We start from the raw sequence: 20,531 nt of genomic DNA, 5'->3' as shown, positions 1-20,531 counted from the left end.
AATGCAACTCTAAAATATTTTTGCAAAACCAATTTCTGAACTATGGCATCTTATTTTCCCACTATGTTTTACTATCACTTGATAAATATGTTTTCTAGTAAAGATAGTTACAAACTACACACACACACACACACACACATATATAATTTAGAGCATCTAAACTTTAGGTGTACTTTTTAGAGTTGGTAAAGAAAAGTCACACGTATAAGGAAAGTTGATAAGATATAAATTAAATGACACTTAAATATATAGTTAATATTTATAATTAGAAAACACATAGTACTTGTAGAGTGATATTTTATGAAGTTCCCACTCATCCCATCAAATGTTATTTTCCAAGGCTCCTTCAGGCTGTACTCTTGTGAGCATGCTTGAAGTATTTGCAAGATATGTAAGCTTTACATATACTTATGCATTATCATCAGCATATGTATGTAACTGTACATGTATTCAATGATTGAGTGAGTCTAACACATGATTGTTTTCACCAATAAACCAATGGGCTTGTATTCCAGAACTTATGAAGTCTGACGATTTTCATTTTTTTCAGTTATCTTTACTAACACATTTTCCAGTATTTCTGTATGTAGGAGGGAGAGAGAGAAAGAGAGAGAGAGAGAGAGAGAGAGAGAGAGAGAGAGAGAGAGAGAGAGAGAGAGAGAGAGAAGGAGAAAGAGAGGTGGGGACAGAAAGAGACAAGGAAGACTGAGTCCAGGATGGATTTTTCAAGTGGTTATGTGTCATGCAGAGTATAGGCTCTGGGAACCAAATTCTGATCCTTTGCAAGACCAACAAGTATTTTTAACCACTAAGCAATCTCTCCAGTCCCTCTTACCTAAAAATTTGGATCTAGAAGGCATTGTTCATGTCAGGAAAAATCAAATATATATCTAAAATTAATTTTTAATCTTGCTTAAGTCTTCTGTATAATTTTTAAAAGTTCTGTTTCTCTGTTATGTAGAAGTGTGGTAATATATGGTCCATTTTCAGATGAATGCTTTGGAACTTCTGCAACGCTACAAAACCTACAACCCATTCATCAATCCACATATGCACTCTATTGTGTGGTACCAGACTTAAGGCCTCCGCAAAGAAATCCATAGCCATGTTAACAGTCTCCTTGTGCTTATAGTTTAGGATGCTTTGATTCCAAGGACATCTAAACTTATTTTATAAATTTACTTTTGTTTCCATTGTTTCTTTTGTTGTTGACTATGATGATATTACTGTATGCTTCTCTCTTTTGAGACTGGATCCTCTCTGCATATGCCAGTCAGGACTTTACTATTGCTCTTCCTTTTCTGATGCAAAGCTGAAATTCCTTTTTTGAGTCATTAAACCATTTTAAATGAAATACAGTATAATATGAATTTTAAAGTGAAGGCTTGGTTTGTAAGTTTAGATTAATGGAACCTGGAGAGACGGCTCAGCAGTTAAGAGTAATTGTTGATTTTGCAGAAGACCCAAGAACGGTTCCCATCACTTACATGACAGCTTACACTCTCTATTACTACAGCTCCCAGAAATATCATGCCCCTCTTCACCCCTCTGAAGAAATCAGCATGCATTTGGTACACATACATACATGCAGCATAACACTCATACAGAAATTTTAAGATGTTTTGAAGAATAATAAGCATCCTGGCCATCAACAAAGTAGAAAATAGAAGGCGTAGAGAAAATTATTCCAGTTTAAACAAGTTTCATTCTCAGTATTACAGTGTGGAATGAGAGGAAGTGAATGAAAGTGATTCTCCATTCAGTCACATGCAGACTCTGGACATCTGCACTAAGAACTGTATACTTACACACACACACACACAAAAAAAAAAAAAAAAAAAAAAAAAAAAGTCTAACTGGGGTTGGAGAGATGGCTCATAGGTTAAGAGTACTGGCTGCTCTTCCAGAGGTCCTGAGTTCAATTCCCAGCAATCACATGGTGGTTCACAACCATCTATAAAAAGATCTGATGCCCTCTTCTGGCCTGCAAGGATACATGCAGGCAGTACACTATGCAAAATGAATAAATCTTTCTTTAAAAATTAAAAAAATCTAACTCTATCCCATTTTGTCGCTCCATATGTAGCAATGACTGGATCAGAAATAGGTGGGTTTTTGAATTCTGATCATACATCAAACAAGTACTTCAGTGTTACACATACACTAAGAATGATAAAACAATTCAGACAGCAGGAATCCTCAATGCAGAATACTTACAATATGCTAAAGTCATTTGTGACACAACTTCAAAGTTGTTAAAATTTAATTTTATTTAAATTGTTGTTATTGACTAGATATTTAACATTTGTTTTCTACTTAGTGTAGCAATTAGTCCAGGACTTTGAAATTAGAGAGTGTTGTGCATATATGCCAATGTGTGATAGCTGGACATTTTCTTTTCATGTGAAATTCCAGGAAATCTCTTCAGGTTAGACTTCCTAAACCTCCAGTAGAAAACCAGAGACAAACATTTACAAGAATATATAACTAAAGAATTTAAATATGCCTATGGCAATATCTCATTGAGTATTGTTAAATAAGTGGTAGTATCCTGTTGTTATCCTATAGCATTTATATCCCATGGCCTTAAGACTGTCTGTGGATGTTCAGATTACATCTGTAACAATGATGAAAGTTTGCAACCTTAACTGTAGTGGACAGAACTCAGTACTTTGAATCAAGAATACTGATACCACTTCCCTTACCAATTCAAGCAATGATTTCACAGTTTACATTTCAATAAGATATCTCACTCTATTATTTACTTATATCAAAAACGGAATAATTGAAGTTTAGTGCCTGTCAAAATGCTTATCACTATTCTTTACGATGCTTCTAAAAACTAACATGTTTAGAAATCAAATTAATGCTTACAATAGAGTGCGTTTCTTAGAAACCTATATTAAGGTGATAAACTCTGAACACAAATCATTACTAGGTTTTAAATATTTTTGGTTCATAACTGAATAATTTTTAAGTATTTTGATGATTGGTAGCACAACCATGCTTGTCTCAATGTTCTAGAAATACTGTATGCTGTAGGTAGAATTTTCCTCCCTGGTCCACAGTCAGGACATATCTCTCTTACCCACCAGTCCCACAGTGGCTCAGACCCAATCAAGTACACACACAGAGACTTATATTGTTTACAAACTGTATGGCCATGGCAGGCTTCTTGTTATCTACTTCTATCTTAAAATAACCCATTTCTATTAATCTATACTTTGCCACATGGCTTGTGGCTTACCAGTACCTTACATCTTCCTTGTCATGGCAGTGGCTGCCAGTGTCTCTCTGTCTCAGCCTTCCTGTTCCCAGAATTCTCTTCTCTGCTTGTCCCACCTATACTTCCTGCCTGGCTACTGGACAATCAGCATTTTATATACACAAAGCAGTATGCATTATTCTGATTGAATAGTGAATAAATTATTCAGTGTTTCTTTAAGATAAAATTGAACTATCCAATATGTAATTAACATCCATGACACCAGATATTCAATATATGTTAAAATTATATTGAAAACATATAAATAACTGTTATATTTCATCAATATTCATAATATCATATACAAAATTTTAGTGCCCATTCAAAGATACAGAAAACTTTATCTTATTTAAACAATTATGATATAAATTTTGTTTCAGCTTAGATTATAACATGGATATTGAGCCATTTCAACTTTGTTCCCTGGGTTTACATTGAGACATACCTTCAAAAAACCCTAAAAATATTTTTCAATCTGTTCGTGAGATTATTTTCAACAAGAACAACTCACAGCAACTTGTGAACCTAAGCAGAAAACAACTCTTTGTATGCTTCTCAAAGCTGGATTGCAGCCCTTTGCTCCACTGGCTGGCAATATAATCCTCTTTCACCTGCATATCAAGGATATACTCCCCATAGAAGTATGAGGATTAATAAAAAGTCATTAACAGTATCTTCTATACACTTCCTTGTTCCAAAACAGTCCAGCAGGCGATATTTTTTTTATTACTTAGAATCCTTCCAAAAGGCATATAGGTAACAGCAATCTTAGAGATAAGAAAACTAATTCAAAGGGATTAAAAGTCTCCCAATATGATGTCAAATATTTGCTTTAAGTGTGAAAAGCCGAAATGTTCAATTGGTTGTTTTGTTAGTTCAGCAAAACAAGTAGAGGAAAAGCTAGTCCTTAACACTGTTATTAAATGAAGAGTTGTCCTTGATGAACTCTATTACAAAACCATTACAACTTAGATCCAGAACAGAGAACAAAAGTATGAAAAATCAGAAACAGCAAGTCCAGAAGAAAAGAAAAGAAAGCTTGTTGTCCGTTTGAGATATAACATATTGTGACTTTAATCACTGAGACTTTTTGAGTTTTTAGCAATCATTTTTTAATCTACTGAACCATTTTCCACCATATACTTTTATAAGCCTGATGAAAATTTTCTTCAAATGACACAATTTTCTTTCAAATTTTTATTTATTAAAGGTTGGAGAGGTGGCTCAGTGATTAAGAATTCTAATCTTTTTTGGAAAGAACTCAGGTTCAACTTCCAGCATTCATATCCAAGAGCTGACAAACCTCAGAAGCTCCACTTTGAGGGGATCTAATGTCCTTTGACCTAGGTAGACATCTGCACACATGCAGCAACACAGGCACTCATATATGGACATTGTCATACATAACATTGATTATTATGTTTGTAGACATGTTATTAATTTTAGTCAAGCCACTTTCTGTCACTTTTGCCTCTTAGTCTAACCACTTGCTTTAAAATGTGGATGTAAATCATTCAAGAAACATTGTTGTACTTCATTTTATTTTCTTTTTTTAAATTTATTTTATTATTATTATGTGTTTTAATTTTATACATCAGCCATGAGTTCCCCTGTCCTTCCTCCTCCTGTCCCCACCCCCACTTACCCCCCATCCTCTTCCCTCCATTCCCATCTCCTCCAGGACCAAGACACCCCTGGGGATTCATTTAAATCTGGTTGATTCTAAACAGAATAACAGTGCTTGGAATTAGATGTAAAGAATAAAATATCTCCCATCATCTCCCTTCCACCTTCCCTCATAACCAAAGAAGATTTTTTTGAGTTGTCTGATAGTTGCATAATAAATCACTAATGTACACAATTGTATGAGAAATGCTTATTCTGTATCAAGTGGAAAAATGTTTTCTTGTACTCCATCAAATGTTTTAATTTCCTAAAAATCAAAATGTATGTCATTTTTTGGCATATCTTTAGTATTTGAATATAATTCCCTTACCTAAATACTGCTTTTAATAAGATTTTATATATAAAATAATCTTCAACAGTGTTGTCCCTCATTATTAGTTAAATTGTATGGATTTCTTACGTTCTCTCCTAAAAGATTTGTCAAAACTTTACATAAGTCTCCAAGATATTATAATTGTGTTTTTGGGTGGAATTGTCTGCACCTCTCTTATTATGTGTGCAATTAATAATTATATTTTGCAGCAGTTTTATTCTTTATTGTATTATTCAAAACTTATGATTCATTAAATATTTGCTCTACTTGTTTTGGACAGCTGTGGTAAATATCCTGTTAGCTTTTTCCCATGCTAAGAACTGAAAATCATATTTATCTTTTTTGGAGGTACCTGGCCGCTCTGTCCATTATCTCTGAATAGGTAGGAATAGTACTGATGCCAATTTATTTCCAGTTTATAGAATAGAATAGCTCATTGTGTTGTGAATGCGTTCCAAATTTGTTTCTGGTAGCATTTTACATATGACAATATCAGGAACAGAGACATGAAGCAAGTTATTTCAATTTTCCTTTCATTTGGATGGATAGAAATGACACCTTGTCATGTTTGTCTAACCTTATGAAATGATGACTAGAATCATTTCTTATTTCTAAATCTAGTCTCTTAACTTTGTAAAACACAAAACAATATTAAAACTCATTGCCAGGGCTTCCTCCAAAGGCAGAGCTGCCACTCTATTTCTGAGCAATTCTCATTCCTGTCTACAACCTTGAAAAATGCTCAAAATCATCTCTGAATTTTAAGAAATCTATTAACATTTATATATGTATGCATAACGTAATGTATATTTTATTAATATAATATTTTGTGTCTGGGAGTTTTTGTTTTGTTTTGTTTTGTTTTAACCATTCTCTTGTTTTCATTGCCTACTAGTCTCTTGTGAAAGACATTTTTGAGTGAAAGATCCTTGGCCTTCTGGACATCTGTTTGAGAAGGGAGAACAGGTTGTGTGAACCAATGCTTTCTTATTTATCTTTCAGAATGATGAATTGTAGATTCTAGTTCCTAACAAACCCAATATACTTTAAGTGGATGAGTAAATGAGGCCAATGACGGTTTGTACATCTCCTAGACATTCCCTTATTTTAATAACTATTTTATAGACCAGCCTGGGACCCATTTTGTCTTGCTGTGAGAAGCTGTGTAGCTTGTTCCCATGTTCCTTAAAGTCATCAGTAACATTTGTGGTACATTCAGGTCATTATTAGTCAAGTGTCTTTAATAAGAGCCTCCAAGAGGAAACAGGAAGAAACAGAACAAATCCATAAGTTATGAATATCATTCATCAATTTTAAATTCTTTGCTTTTAGTTTTCTTTTAAGGAGTCTTGATTACCTCTCTTTGCCAGGCAGAGTCATAGGATAGTGACAACTGGCATATGAACTTACCATGAATGGGGCAGTGTGAGAGGTTATTGTATGATCCCATTTAAAGTCCTAGTTAAAGTACTAATTTATTTTCCCTACTGTCCCCAGTCCATAGACAATGCAAAGAGACATCAAGTGTGAGGTTAATGCACACAGAGCTGTCAGGTGGCAATGTTGAGGTTTACATTCACTATTTGTTTCCCCTGTTTTCTACATTGTATCATTATTTGTGAAATAATAACTTTCTAAAAGTTCATATTTTTTTCTCAAAATTAGGTGGTTTTGACTTTGTTTCTTCTATTAAACATATTTGTCTCTCTGTATTTTGAAATATGTACTTTTTTCTGTGTCAGCATATTTTTACTTCGGTTTCAAAAAGATTTAGGAAAATTGCTTTCAGCTTTACCAAAAGCAATATATAAAATACTTAATCTAATTTAAACATGTATTATTCCATATTAGGTGTATGGGTGTTCTGCCTGTATGCTTGTTTGTGCGCTGTATGCATGCCTTGCACTATGGAACTCAAAAGATCATTTCAGGTCCCCCTGAAACTGAATTTACAATCTACAGATGATTGTGAAGTGCCATGCGGTTGCTTAGAATTTAACCCAGGTTCTCTGTAAAAGTTTTCTTAACCACTGAACAGTATCTCCAGCCACAGTATATAAAATAATTTAATATACTTTAATATGAAATTTTATCCCCGAAGATTTTGACCTAATCACTTGTTAGATGTTCAATACCTATGACTGCATAATATATAATTCACCTTATTATATACATTTCTTTTTTCTCCTTTTTATTTATTATATTTGTGTTTTAATTTTACATATCAGCTATGGGTTCCCCTGTCCTCCCCCTCCCGCCCCCGCCCCCACCTTCCACCCAACCCCTCCCCTCCATTCCACTTATAGAGGATGCTAAGAAGGGTAAATCAAATAAGAAATTTGTTTAATGATATCACTGTCCCAGTATAAATAAAATGCTTGTGTATTTTACAATCTGCTTTACTGATATTTCAAACATTGCTTTCCAGTAGGAGGGCCCTAAATATTAATAAGTAAGTGCTTTTGTAATAAGAACAAATATATTTTGATAAATTGTAAGGAATAAAATAATTATTTATGAGCAAAAGTAATGTTAAATAAAAAATAAATATAGAACCTAAAGAAAAGATCAACATAATAACTAATATAGAGAAATCCCTATGAGTAATTTTGTCAAAGGTTATTCTATATTGGAAAATGTTTCAATTTGGATATGAAGTAATGGATCGTGTATCAAAGGCTTCTTCTGCAATCCCTGACAATTAGGGAAGTGATTTGATTGGTGTAGACTCTAACTTCAGTAATAACTTATAGCATTAATTAACTTATAATTTTATAGCATTATTGGTAGTCATTAAGAGGCTAGGAATGTGGTGTGCTTGGAAGAAGTAGGTTACAGCAAGTAAATTCTTTGTTATGTATACTTTGTGCCAGCCTGGATTCCTATCTTTTTCTCATTCTTAGCCAACCTGAGCAGCTCTGCCTCAACACACACATTCACTCTCTTGATATAGGCCTGAAAACCAGGGGAGCTATCTGTTCAAAAGATAGAATCTCTGAGACTACAAAGCAAAAATCATTTTTTTCCTCTTAAGCTGGTTATGTCAAGTCATTTTTCATGGTGATGATTCCCTAATACAAAAGGGAAAACTGACACACTATTCAGCTGAAGGAAAACATAATGGGGTTTAAGTGCTTCATGTGAAAAAATGAGCTTACTCTTCTTATTTCAAGTCTATAATAGTATTGCTTGGGAGGCTGAGGTGGGAAGATTAGCTTGAGTTAAAGAACAGAAAGGGCTTCAACCTGTGTTATTAATTCTTGTATTTCTTAATGGATTCACAGAACAGGAACATACATTATTTTGAAAAACTTGAGTTATATAGTTAAAGATTGTATCTCTCTATATTCTTCCTTGTAGAATGTCCGTAATATAATAAAGCACGCCATTATAAACTAAGTGTAATCCTTCTAACAACTACAAAAATGTAAAAAATTACAATAGATTAGTACCTATAAACTTTATTCAGAGAAGCCTTTGTATGCATTGGGCCACGGTAACTGCAAAGACTCATAAATGTGTAAAAATACGAACATAAGGTGAACATAAAACAATAAACAGGACTTCTACATCATCCTCTATGAGTTTCAGGGAATAGGAAAACAGGGCATAAAGAACACAAAAGCCTGTCAAAAGAGTGAGGTAATTTGAACAGGACACTTTGTATCCCACAGCAATTGAGGGTATCTGCATAAAACCAGTTCAAGATTGGACCTGTCAACATCCAATTAAGTGGATAGAAGGGCCTGTGGAACCACTGACCCCGGGACCTATTGATAGATAATTAGAGCTAGGGTAGGGGACCTACAACACTTAAAATACCTATAAGCAGTTAATTGTAACTATGAGAGGAGAAGACTGCTAAAGACCTCATTCTCCTAGAAATAATTCCTTACCCAGAACCCTGAAAGCAACAGGAAGAAAATGTTTTTGTCATCAAGAATAATAAATAAATAGGGAAGAAGGACTAAGTGGTAAGAGGAAGAAAACACAGGAGTGGGAGAATGGAAAGACAAGAACAGAAAAGGGTAATGGGGGTACATGTGATAAAATTAAGTCATATATGTATGAAAATGCCATGTAGAAACCCACTATTATGCATATTTATACATGTTGATATATATATTTTAATTTCTTTGTTTAGATTTTATGTTTGAAAGTAAGCGGTATAGGCAACTTATTTTTAGTTGATAATGATTGTAACAATAAAATAAATGTTTTGTTTGTCTCAAAATTAAGAATACCAATAAAATCTAAGAAAAAAATATGTTAACTCTAATTTATAAAAATATGAAGAAATTTAAATGCATTTGTATAGTTTTCTCCCAGAAAAAAATGGAAATATACACATATAAGAATGAGTTTCATAGTGAAAATTCTACATTATCTACAAAGGTGAATGAATTGCACAGAATTAACCATGAAGCCATGGTGCTGATGAGGGGCAAGTAAGAAATGCATATCTATTGGTTTTCTCATATCTGCTCTAATCCAGACAGAGCCTGCATGCAAGACGAAAATAGAAATTCCATTCCAAATTGCAAAGTAACTATTTGGCAAACAGTTTCGATTAGTGTAAAATGATCCAATTAATGCTCCCCACAAAGGACTAAGAACAAATACCAATATTAAACACTGTTGCAGAAAGAAATCTTTGAAGTGGCTGTTTTGAACAGACTATTAACAACAGGAAATTTCGCTGAAATGTAACCAACCAGATGCTTGTGCTTGGATACAGCAAATAAAAAAGATTGCATTGCTATTAGAAAGGTAGCATAAATTTCCAGACTATGTCACTTAGTGTTACCAAGAGACTCACTGAGGAAAATTCTGATTTTCTTTGAAGCTTTTCTAATTATTTTTATTTCCTGTGGTTCATTTAATTTTAGTTGGCAGTGTTTGGGGTGAATTTTGAGATGGGAGACATTTAGTCCCCAAAGTCGATATAACCTAACCCCTTGAACTTGCTGAGAAAAACAAACGAGAATACAATAACCAGTGTTTAACTGTAAAAATTGCTTCTGCAGGCATAAGGATTAAGTTTGTGCTCTTTCATCATTTATATGATTTACTTTAGACAACAGATGGTTCTTCAAATGAGATAATGCTTTTTAGAAATGAAATCTAGAGTATGGGATTTACACCATTGAAATTGTGATTATAAGGCCAGATAGATGCTTAAACTATGAAGTATAGTTAATAGTAATGTGTGGTGGGTATTGTGTTCCCTGAAATATTGTGTGTTCCCTGAAATAAACATATCTGGGGTCAGAGAACAGACAGCCACTAGAACAAAGACAAAAATGGTGGCTAGAAAATGGGAAGAGTAAGCCATAACAGAAGTCAGGCAGTGGTGTTACATGCCTTTAATCCCAGCACTTGGGAGGCAGAGCTAGCCAGATCTCTGAATTCAAGGCCACTTTAGAAACAGCTAAGCATGGTGACCCATGACTTTAATCCCAGAAACCCAACCTTTAATCCCAGGGATTGGGGGCAGAAAGAGAAAGGTATATAAGGTGTGAGGACCAGGAACTAAAGGAGTAAAGCATGTAGTAAGTTAAGCATTGAGCAAGACAGTTCAGCTGAGATCCATTCTGGATGAGGACTGAGAAGCATCCAGTCTGAGGAAACAAGACCAGCTGAGGAATTGGCGAGGTGAGGTAGCTGTGGCTTGTTCTGCTTCTCTGATCTTCCAGCATTCACCCCAATAAATGGCCTTGGGTTTGATTTTATTAGTAAGACCTGTTAAAATTCCTGCTACAGTAATGTATCAACACTCGCTCATCAGTTATAACCACATACACCACTAAAAAAGGATGGGAGCATTGGGCTGACTATATGACTCAGCATGTAGAAATATCTCAACTCCAGTCTGGTGACCTGGAACTCACCTGGTGGAGAAGAGAACTGGCTCCTGCAAGTTGTCTTCTGATCCTTACATGCGTGATATGGTGTGTGTGTGTGTGAGACAGAGAGCAAGGGGGGTGGAGAGGGAGAGAGATTGTATGAGCATACACACACAATAAATAAATGAAAAAAATGAATGAATGAATAAATGATTGGAAAAGTAGGAGCAACTGACAAGGGAGGATGTGGAACCATATGGAAGTTCTTTGTTTTCTGAAGATCAGAACCACTCAGAAATAAGTTACAGTCATTAAATTACTTGATTCTTGGTAGTTGCATTTCACTTTAGTAAACACAGTATAAATAGAAACACTGTGTTCTGTTCTCATATATGTGTGTTTGTATGCATATATGTGTGCATGATATTACACATACTCATATACATGTGCAGCTTCACAACATAGAATATCATGAATACAATTCAGACAGAGAACTCCCTAGAATTGTTCTTCTAAAAATGTATTAAGAATTGTAAGTCTGTTTCTTTCTTTCTTTTTTCTTTGGGTGGGGGGAGTTGAGACAGGGTTTCTCTGTGTAGTTTTGGTGCCTGCCCTGGATCTCACTCTGTAGCCCAGGCTGGCCTCGAAGTCACAGAGATCCACCTGGCTCTGCCTCCCGAGTTCTGGGATTAAAGGCCTGTGCCATCATCACCTGGAGCAAGTCTTTTTCTTATGCTAAAATTATTATAATGTCTTTCAAGTTAAAGTTGCCTTTTTCTCCCTTAAAATATAAAAACCTGAAATTTTTACTCAATTACATTTACCAGTAATTCATATGCTATAGCTCAAAGCCCCATAGCAGTGAAAATTGTGCTTTCCCCAAGTAATCAGGTTCAAATGAAAGGTCGGTGCAGTGACACCTAGTTATAATCCCAGGATTTAGAGTATAGTGGCAAGAGGATGCAGGACCTGGGTTTCAGAGGGCACATGAGAATAAGCATGATAAGATTAGTCTTCTCATAGAAGGCCCGCTTTAGCAAGTTAAAATGTTTCAAGGAAGCAGATATTTATAAGTTACATAGAGGACACTTGTCCAAAATTAATTGTGGTACTCTCTTGTTCCTAGGCATTCATATTCTGGAATAATGAGAAAAATTTTGTTATTTAATTTATATAGTTCATAAATATTTTAATGGATATCTAGAATGACTCAGACAAATAGTTAATGAATTTTCTATATGCCAAAGCATGTAATGAATAGAGTACAGAGTGATGACATCCAGAATAGCTTTAAATAAACCAATTTTGAACACAATCATTTACAACTTCCACATTGAGCATGTATATTCCCATATTTGAAATTGAGAGTCACATTGACCTATCTGTTTCTCATCAAATTTCCATTGTGTAATAAAATATAAGACACTAAGTTAAATACTGGTTTCATTTTACTGAAAACACTTAGCATTGGAATATACTTTGATGTATATAAATCTGTCAAAAATTGAGTGGCTTAACAAATAATAAGTAAGTAAATAAATCAGTAATAAAAATTGCAATGTCCCCTGATCTATGTTGGGCTGTGCCTACATTAATTATTTATCTGTTAATGTTCTGAACTTTAAATTTTAAAATATTCTTTGTTGCCATTTGCTTTGGGTTTTGTGTTCTCCTTTATGTTTTTCAGGTAACCCTAATGTAAATTTAACAGTGGTAATTAGGTCAACCCTAAAATTCCAAAAGTATGTCAAAGCAGACTCCTGGAGACCAGCATCTGAATTTCTGATTCATGTCATAGCAGAGGTTCTAGAATTCTCAGGACTGCTGAGCAGAGGAAATTAGATGTTATCATCCTCATGAGACTTAATGCAACTTTACCTTTTCAAGAATAACATCATCTTAACCTCTGTTTTTCTACCTGTAGACACAAGCTTTATTAGAATATAATTATATAAATAGTATTTAATTTACCTAAACATTAAATCATCTTCTGTTTTAATGCTTTGTATGTGGAAGTATTTAATGTTTCAAAATAAAACACCATATTTATATGAATTCTCTTATTTTTAGTGACTGCTGCCTAAAGACAGTGATACATATCCTGTCTTGCCACTATTCCCCCATTTTTAAGCTCTGTATTGTAAGTAGGCTTTATAACTAACATTTGGGTAATGTGTAACCTTGACTGAATCTCTCTTTCCTTTCATTGGAGATTCTGCAATGAGCTCCAGTGTTATCCATTTTTAGCAGTTCACATAACTCCTGAAGAAACAAATAGCTTTGGTGGTAAAATAGCCCTAAGCTACTTCTCTTTCTAATAGATTCGTGTTTGGAAAATGCTGTGGGTATTGAAATTTTTATTTATTACTTACTGTTTTAACATGTATAATTCACATTTATCCATTCTTCCATATCCTGACATCCAATCTACTTGTCAAAAATATGGTAGAAAATTAGAAACTAGAAAAATAGAGATTCCTCACCACTTTCTACAAAATAGAAATGACATGTATGGATAAGACCAAACTTTCTTTATCCTCATGAAGAATTCTTTAATATGTTTGCATTTTATTCAACTATAGCTACAATTTTATTCAGAATACTCCATACCTAATGGGAAATCACTAATACTGGGCATAAATAAACATTACCAAATTAAAACTAAATCTGATAAGACAATTGTGTTTATGCATTTAAAATCTTCATAGCATAATTAGAAGAAATGAATTTAAACATAATAATATATCTATATTAAAATATCTGAACCACAAAATATTAAAATAGACAATAAATGGACACAAATATTGTCTGAATATCCCTCATCTTATATCTATACTAATTACATAAATATCTATATATTGCACACTTCTAAACTTGTGCCTAAATAATTACTTTGAAACTACTTATAATCACCAGCAAAGTACAGCTAAGAATAAGGATTAATCTTGTACTCATGTGTAAGTTTATAAAAGAAATATAGAGAAGTTAAATATTCTGAAACCATATGTTGGAAAAGAACAAGCATGTCTAATGATTCAAATGCTTTCCTCTTAGCTTCTATGATAAGCTTCTATGACTTTACCTAAAGATTTCAGAGTAATAGCACAAATAATATGGACATAAGTAAACAAACAGATGCATCATTTACATTACATAATGAAAGGCATTTGCATATAAATAGATTTAAAATGGAAGCTTCTGAAATAGAAATGGATGTTGAAGACCCTGGAAACTAACAAACAGAATAGAACATCACAATTGTGTAGAGATGGAATGGTGGAGATAGAGAGCCAAAATTATCTGAGGCATTTAATTCCCTTCATGGTCATTTGCTATCAGTCTGTATCTGACACTTCAAGTTTCTGATTATGATGTGAAAGGGTGTAATGTTTTTCATAGAACACCTGTTTGGAGGACCCTAAACCTAAGTCTATCATTACCTATAATGTCTATTGAAGACATTTCCTACCTCTGCTATTACCTGCCAATCTGTTACTCCCCTGTGATGGTTAATATTGTCAAATGAGCGAAATCTAAAAACACCTTAGAGAGAAAATTTGAATAAAAAGAAAGTTTTAAGTTTGGCCTAACAGAAATGGGAAAATTCCTCCTGAGTGTGGGAAGCGCAGCTGGTGTCCCGACTGAATGAGTCGAAAGTTAGTTGTGTGCCAACATTCATCTCACTCAACTGTTAATGCTACATACAGTGTGAAAAGCTGTCTCAAGCTCAGACAGCAATGCCTGCCCTAACATGGTGACTTTTATCCCCTTTTCCATCGTGAAAATCTAAACTCTTAAACCCGTATGCTTTTTGTGTTAAGTATCTAAACACAGCAATGAGAAAAGGAAATAGCATGAACTTTGTCTCATGTAACTGAAAAATAAATGTGTTAAATAGTGGCTTTCTTTTTCTCCAGATAACTATAAAATTGATTTGTAACCTTTTCCACAATGCTAAGTCAGGAAAGTGACATTTTTAAAAGAGGATATTAAGATTAACATATGAAATAAACCAGAAGACAAAAAAAAAAAAAAAAAAAAAAAAAAACAAACCTTTTCCTCACAGGAGTTATATGTAACAAACAAACAATACATTTGAGATAAAAGACCAATCATAAAAATTTTCTGCAGAATAAAGTAATTCGCAAATAACTGAAAGGGTCATGGGCCTCTGTGGGATGTCTTTCTGTATGTTGTGAGTATGTGTTTCTTTAATTGGTTGATTAATAAAGCTGTTTGGCCAATGGTGAGGCAGAATAAGGTTTGGTGGTACATTCCAACTAGAGAGAGTGGAAGAGGAAAGGAGAGTCAGAGGAGATGCCAGTCACTACCAGGAGAAACAAGATGTGAAAGTACTGGTAAGCCATGGCCATGTGGCAACTTATAGATTAATAGAAATGGGTTAAGTTATACGAGCTATCTAGTGAGAAGCCTGAGCCATTAGGCCATAGAGTTTGTAAGTAATGTAAGCCTCTGTGTGTTTACTTGTCTGAGTGGCTTTGGGACCAGGTGGGACACAGGAAATCTTTCAATTACAGGCCTCATATGTAATTTTGATCTTATGACTTTCCAAAGCTCGGCAGCTTTTTCCTTTTCTTGAGACTGTTTTCCCTTTCCTAATAATCTGTCTATTTACTACTATTTCTGTGTGTCCATGATGTGATATTTATTGTTTGTAGCACATGGACTTGGAAGCATCATTGGCCCTGGAACTCAGATCAATAGCTATAACATTTGACACAAACAGCCAGAACTAAAAAAAAAAAAAAAAAAAAAAAAAAAAAAAAAAAAAAAGCTTCTGCACTTTGCTTCTCCCTAAACAAGGGCAACCATCCATGAATATTAGTTCCTGGAATACTTAGAAACAATGGACAGATATCCCCTATAGAACAGATACCAGTCTAGGATGATCAGATTCAATTACTTTCTTTCCTTTCATGACTTAAGCTGCTCTACAACTGAGAGCAATGAGTATACCTATACCTACTCCATATTCCAAAAGGAAGCTAGCTGAACGTATGCTGGTTCAAGAAATAAGCACTGGCTGGAAGCTTCCTGGAAGAGCCCACTCTTTAAAACAGCTAAGTCTAGGAGGCCTTTGCAGATTCACAGAAATCTAACCTCAAGCATGGAAGACATATGGATAACACTAGGATATGTGCTTGTGCTCACATAGTGTGGGCCATATAACACAAGCAACATCAAGGAAAGATGCCAACACTCATGTCATTACTTGAGTTTCCAAGGCTGCTGGGATCTCTGGCAGTCATTATACTCCTTGCCACAGTCATTGGGTCATGGACTCCCATTGGTTCTTCCACTTTCTCAGGTAACATATTGAATGTTAGAACTGATAGAATCAGACATGGATTTTGTGCTCTGAATAGCAGCACTGGGAATAATGACAGTTTTCTACATGTTTATAGTGCTCATTAGCTTTACATGTTGATCCTTTCCTGTGTTTCCAAGTTTACTTAGGAACAAAAAGGTCCTCAAGGTTAAAGAGTGAGATGGCAGAACCAGCACAGCTTGTAATGAGAGGCTAAATACTGCTCTGTCAAAAAGAAAGGGTGTAATTAAGGTTATAACAACTGAGTTCTACTCTTGATCAAGACTCCTAATTGACTATACTATATGTTTTCTGTGTTTCTTTTGTTCCAGCCTTACTGTTCTCAAATCTTAACCCTAAAGTATAGACTAATCCTAACAGTATTAAGGAATTTCCTCAAATAGCAGTCCCCTTGAACATTAGATGTAAATAAAAAACAAAAAAAGCACCTCATATATTTATACTTTTAAAATAAATGGTGATTTGAAACAAAATAGCCTAAGCCATTTCTGTAAGCCCATCTCTTTTCAGAACTTAATAGCCTAATATTCCAGGTGTTCTGTTTTTCATCACTGTAGTTTTGTTGTTATTTGTTTCATCCTATTTGTCTACTTATAAGAACTTCATAAGAATGATCATTTATTTAGGCAAAGTGATAGGAACACCTCAGAAATATTATTGCAAAAACATCTTGGTTCTTGCTGTGAAATATAGTCCTGGAAGAAATCTCAGCTATAAAACAAAACCTTTTTTGACATGAACTGATTACCACTTCAGCAACTGAAGAGAGTTTAGAATGTTCCAAGTCCAAAGCTAAATTATCTTGAGTTGTATTTAGTTCTCTTGATGGCCACTTATTGACCTCTGTATCTGCCATAACACTGTTATGACCATTAGGTAAATCATTTGAAATGAATGAACAGAATACTAGTTTTCCTTTGGTGTAACAACTTTACAGATCATAAGCTTCCATCAACCAAAAAAACTAAGTATCTTGAGACAACATCTGACACATATAACAGAGGAACTTCTCTCTCTATGTCTCTATTAATACATTTATAAAGAGTCTTGATGTTGTACAACATTATTTTAAGTTGTGTTACATTTGTTTGTGCTGTGGAACATTTGCTTAATGCTGCAAAGATGTGTTGCATTCTTTTATGCTGCATTTGTTTAGCTCTGTGGCGCTGTGTGACTTTACCTTTCTGAAGCACCTCATGGTGCCAATAATGAGGCAGGAAAAAGAATAGGCAAGGCTGGCAGGGAGATAGAATAAATAGAAGGGGAAATCTGGGACGAAAAGGAGTGAGAGAACGAGGAGGACTCAAGAGGCCAGCCATCTATCTACATAGCTAGCCAAGCAGTAATAGTGAAAGTAAGATATACAAGAATAGATAAAGGTGAAAGTTCAGAGGCTAAAGATAGACAAAATAATTTAAGAAAAGCCAGCAAAAAACACGCCAAGCTAAGACCAGGCAGTTATAAGTAAGAATCTTCCTCCATGTGATGATTTAGAAGCTGGGTGGAATCTACCTCCAAAAGAGTTTATCAGTAAAGAGTAAAAAGCAACCAACAACATTTTGGCATTCCAACATGGAGCTGTAGCAAACTGACCAATATTTTGACATTCCAACATGGGCCCAAATTTCCATCTAGAGCTTAAAAAAACCTGAGGAGGGAAATAAAGGATGATATGCTCTTTTATGGGTTTTTGCCTGCTTGTGAGCCATTGAGCAACCACTGTGTTAAGTAGAAACAACAACAACAACAAAACCTAAGTTACTCCGTAAAAGTGATCCAGACAGAAAAAACCCTCTAAGCAGGTTACATTGTGTTTAACAATGTCTGAAGTCTTAAGAAAATAAAAAGGGTATAGTCACAGAAAAAGAAGAATTTAAAAATAAAGTCTTTAAAAACATAAGTCAAATAATATTTAAAAAGATAAATGAATAACCCGCATAAAGTGGGAAATACACAGGGAATCTGGATCCTGTACAGTTATGTGTTGCTTTTGAATTTTTGATTATTGATAAGCAAATAGAACTGCTAAGAGACATAGAATTGTAAGCAGGACTCCAGGATTGAGCCAAACCATATACATTTGGACAACCTTCCCTTTAAAATGGAAGTCAGAAATGCTTTAGAGAAGAGGTTTTGTTTGTGTTTCCAAAGAAAAGAAGACACTGTGGATTAATTCCAGGTTAATGTGGATCAGATTTGATCAAGGGAGTTTTCCTGAACCTTGACACGTGATATCCATCAACAATAGTTATAACTGGTCTTCCCAGGACTTGGCCATGATCTCAAATTTTTTCTAAAGATACTTAGTCTAGAGATAGCAGGAAGCAGTTTGAAGAATATTGTGCCCACATTCCCAAGAGATGGGGAGGGAGATATTTGGTTATTTGGTGGGTTATGGATGTTTGCTATCATTTAGGAGAATATAGTTTATCCATATAAATGTAAGGTTATTTTTGTTACCACATATTTTATATATGTTTTTACAGTTGTTTAAGGTATTGTACCCATGCAGTTCATTTTAAAGTGTATGGTAAAATTCTAGTTTTTAAAAGTTATTATTAACTGTTTAGGATAATTATGAAATATAGGTTAGTAGTTAATCATCTATAATAATTACATTAGTAGATAAGTTAGCCATGCTTTAAAGATCATATTGATATATATTTTATAAATGGTCTTCAAACACTTCAAAGACCTATAGAATATGATATTTAAAATGTTTTGTTAACCTAAGGTCTTTCATGACAATGAGACACATCTGTTCCTGGCAGCACCAATTTACTTAAGAGATGATGAACATTGAAGAAACTTATTACAGACTTTGCTTTCATTGTACCAAGGTTAGCAATTTTGGCAAGAAACTGTTTTTGCCTTGACTACTTCACTGTGCAGATAGGACATACAGGACCCACAGGAAAGTGTCTGCTGAACTTTTCCAAAATATAGCAGAATATTCCTTTGAGATTCTTGCTTCAGAGAAGAGTCTGTGAGATATTCTTCTGGACACAGAAGAAAGTGACAGATGAACTTTGTTAATGCAAGGCAGGACAGTTCTTCAAATTTCTTGCTTCACTGAAAAGTTTGCCAGATCTTCTGGACATGTAGGCTGAAGATGGCTGCCCCAACATTGCAGAGGAACTTTGGGTGATTGTCCAGAAAGCATAATGTCTCTGTTGTTAGATAATATTATGTGCTTCTGGAGTCATTGATGGAGTTGAAGACTATATAGTTATACTTGCAGTTTTCCTTTGATATGATAGAAAGTAAGTTAGGTGTAAAACTTTGCAATCACTAAATTAGGACAGATAATGCATAATTGACAGAATATTTAAATGTAACTCTTACTTTATAACTGTTTTTGTTGTGCATAATTTTACTTTGTTAAAACTTTTCTTTTAAGCTGGGCAGTGGTGGTGCACACCTGTAATCCCAGCACTTGAGAGGAAGAGGCAGGTGGATCTCTCTGAGTTCAAGGCCAGCCTGGTCTACAAAGCGAGTTCCAGGACAGCCTCCAAAGTTACAGAGAAACCCTGTCTCAAAAAAATTAATTAATTAATTAATTAATTAATTAATTAAACAACAACAAAAAAAACCTTTCTTTTTATTTAGACAAAAGGGGGAATGTTGTAGGATATTATTTTAATATCCTGATTAATTGCTTTTCTTGTTATGTGACTATAAAAAACCATTACAATATTAAAACATGGGAATTGGGGTAACATAAATCTTGTTCCCATATCATGCTTACTCATATTAGACACCAAGATAAACCAAGATAAAATTGTTATACCTTACTGACTCCTATAAATTTACCTTTCAAATATATTATCCTTAATTGAGTCATATTTGAGTCATAGACAGTAAAATAAAATGTTACCATTCTCTCATATAGTGGAAGAAGGGGGTATAACCAATAAGACAATATAAGTTGCAGTATCATTCCTGTTTTTTATTTCAAAATACAAAATAATCAGACATTTTTTAAAGGCTTATTTATGTCCCAGGGGATGATTTGTCACCTCTAAAATGTTTTTACAGTTTTGACAAGGAATGTATACTCTTGATCTAATA

Source organism: Onychomys torridus, chromosome 12 (assembly GCF_903995425.1).
Source record: "Onychomys torridus chromosome 12, mOncTor1.1, whole genome shotgun sequence".
In the NCBI taxonomy this organism is placed as follows: Eukaryota; Metazoa; Chordata; class Mammalia; order Rodentia; family Cricetidae; genus Onychomys; species Onychomys torridus.
This window is presented reverse-complemented; position numbering follows the sequence as displayed.